This window comes from Muntiacus reevesi, chromosome 1 (genome assembly GCF_963930625.1).
Source record: "Muntiacus reevesi chromosome 1, mMunRee1.1, whole genome shotgun sequence".
Classification (NCBI taxonomy): Eukaryota; Metazoa; Chordata; class Mammalia; order Artiodactyla; family Cervidae; genus Muntiacus; species Muntiacus reevesi.
This window is the reverse complement of record NC_089249.1, coordinates 119,578,770-119,581,595: the sequence shown is the minus strand read 5'-3', so window position 1 is coordinate 119,581,595 and position 2,826 is coordinate 119,578,770. Positions and strand designations below refer to the sequence as shown.

Genomic DNA, 2,826 nt, shown 5'->3' with positions numbered 1-2,826 from the left:
ATAGTTACTCCATAAATTTTGCATGAAATGGGATGCAGCTTCTTGCCTGAGCTCTGAAGCTAACTTCTGGTGCATTTATGGGTATATTGCTTCATCTTACTGGGCCTTTCATTCTCTAATTTGGAATTTATAAAACCTACTCCATTAGTTTTTGGCAAATAAAATACTACTATATGATTGAACTTTGTGAATTCAAAAGCACCACGCAGCATTAAGGGTTAAGATTAGAAGCAAGTCCAAGTTATGTTAGTATTTTATTTTATTTTGTTTCAATTGTTTATTAACGGACCAGATTACAAAAATAATCCTGGTACATACCTTAGTTCATCCTTCTAATAAGCCTGTTGATCTGGTCTTCCCTGTTGCCAGCATCTCCACCTTCTACAGAATGGGTGGTCTTTTTCTTCATTCCATCTCCTGGAGAAGACAATTTAAAGGGCCACAGGAAGTTGTTTGCTTCTTTGAAACGTTTTCCAACGGTATAGATCTCATGAATCAGATCCTCCATGCAGATGATTCTGTATTTCCCAAGAGATCGAGCAATCAATGCGTTGTCTGTCAGGGCAATTCGCTTTTTGTTGATTTTGCCATAACCACGCTTGTAGATCAATTCATTTACAGACTTCAGATTTGGGTACCCCCATGCAATGTATGGCTCCACAATTCTCAGCATGTTAATTGATGCCTTGTTGAGCTTCACAAAGGTGCCATTGAAGATCTGCCGGAGGCGAAGGAGCTACAGCACCTTTCGAAACTTTGGGCTCACACCGTTGATACCTCTGATCCTGATGACAAATGCCAATTTGTGTTCCGCAGGTACATAGAAGTTGCCAGCTTTTCGTGCCATCCTAGCCATTCGAATTTCAGTTCTGTACATCTGCCTGTATTCCTTGTGGTAATGCTTAGTTTTTTCATAAATAAGCTTCCTCCTTGCCTTTCGAAGCATATTTTGGGCAAACTTCTTTCTCAGGCGCTTGATCTTAAGCTCTGCGAAATTCTTTCGCTTTTTCTTAAGGGTTTCTGGCACAGCAGGAACCTTCATTTTCTTCTCTTCTGCACCCTCCATGGTTCCAGCCGGGAAAGAGCCCAAGTTATGTTAGTATTTTAATGGCTAAAAAGAAGAGTCATTTTCCTCAGTAATGATCTTTGATTCCAGTTAGAATGTTTTTCATAAAACTCTGTAAAATTATTTTTACTTTGAATTTTAAAATATGGCCCACAAAAGCTTAGTTCTTTTCTCAAAATTCCTTCTTTGGCCAAAAGAAGTCCATGCCTGATATAACTTAACTTATTCATGTTAAAGACGAGGCAACAATCAGAAACATCAAGTGACTTTACTTCTAAAACAGAAGCAACTTGAATAAAGGATTTTCCTAATCTTCATGGATTTTTAGATCCTTCCCCACTGGGTGTTCACTATCTGAACTAAACAGCTCCTTATCTACATTACCCACATGGACTCTTAAACATGTCCCCAGGGCATTTCTGAAGGGGGGAAAAAAAAGGAAAAAAAAAAAAAAAATCTACTCTCTGATGTGGTGGTAGATTTAGAGAGGGAAGTGAAAAGTCAATTTTCCAACCAGGATTTTTTTCTACAGGTGAAGCAATCCATCAGCAAGTTCTTTTCTCCTTCAGTTACTTGTCCGTATTTTGAAAAGAAACCTGAGATACCATAAATTGCTGAGTCAGACTGCTTTAAAATATCAATATTTAGCCCCCTTCTTCCTAAATTCTTTCCCATTCCTAAAACTGGTTTGTTTTTATGGTTGATATTCCATTATATATACGTACTACTTCTTTATCCATTCATCTGTAAGAACATCTAGGTTGCTTCCATGTCCTGACTATTATAAATAGTGCTGCAATGAACACTGAGGTTCATGTGTCATTTTGAATTATGGTTTTCTCAGGATATATGCCCAGTAGTGGGATTGCTAGGTCATATGGTAGTTTAATTCCTAGCTTTTTTTTTTTAAAGGAATCTCCATAATATATACATTACCATGTGTAAAATAGCTAATGGAAGCTGCTGAATAACACAAGGAGCTCAGCCTGGTGCTCTATGATGCACTAGAGGGTGAGATGGGGGGTGGGGTGGGAGGGAGGCTAGAGAGGGAAGAGATGTATGCATACTTACAGCTGATTCATGTTGTACACAGCTGATTCATGTAGGGTAGAAACCAACACAGTGTTGCAAAGCAATTATCCTCCAATTAAAAAAATACTAAAAAAACTTTTTTATTAAAAAAACAAAAACAAAAACTGGTTTGACCTGTACTCACATAGGTGCACCCTCATGGCTCAAATGGGACCTGTACTCACATAGGTGCACCCTCGTGGCTCAAATGGTAAAGAATCAGCCTGCACTGCAGGCTGGGTCGGGAAGATGCCCTGGAGAAGGGAATGGCTACCACCCCAGTATTCTTGCCTGGAGAATCCCATGGACAGAGGAGCCTGGCGGGCTACATAGTCCATGGGGTTGGCAACAGTCAGACTCGACAGAGCAACTGACACTTTCATGTTTTTCACTTTCAAATAGGTGCACATCTGCCATCAGTTGCTTAATAATCTCACAAGTGTAGTAACTACTTGTCCTGTAGATAAAATGTTAGAACACTCACCTCCTCCAAGAAAAAGTTGTGTTTCTCACCTCCCCCATTCTGCTACCTTCTGGAAAGGAAGCTCAAAGAACCACTAGGGACTGATCGAGTGATCCTTTGTTCTGCATCAAAAACTGAATGATGCAAGTTAGGAGTTGAAACAATAAATGATAAAAAGAGGTTAAAAAGATTTTCAGAAAAAAAAAAAAGATTTTCAGACACTGGC

At 39.2% G+C, this 2,826-nt stretch overlaps 1 pseudogene; it reads right to left on the bottom strand.

Moving 5' to 3' along the window:
- Positions 1-298: 298 nt before the first annotated feature.
- On the bottom strand, positions 299-1,951 carry LOC136163602 (large ribosomal subunit protein uL30 pseudogene; annotated as a pseudogene).
- Positions 1,952-2,826: the final 875 nt, after the last annotated feature.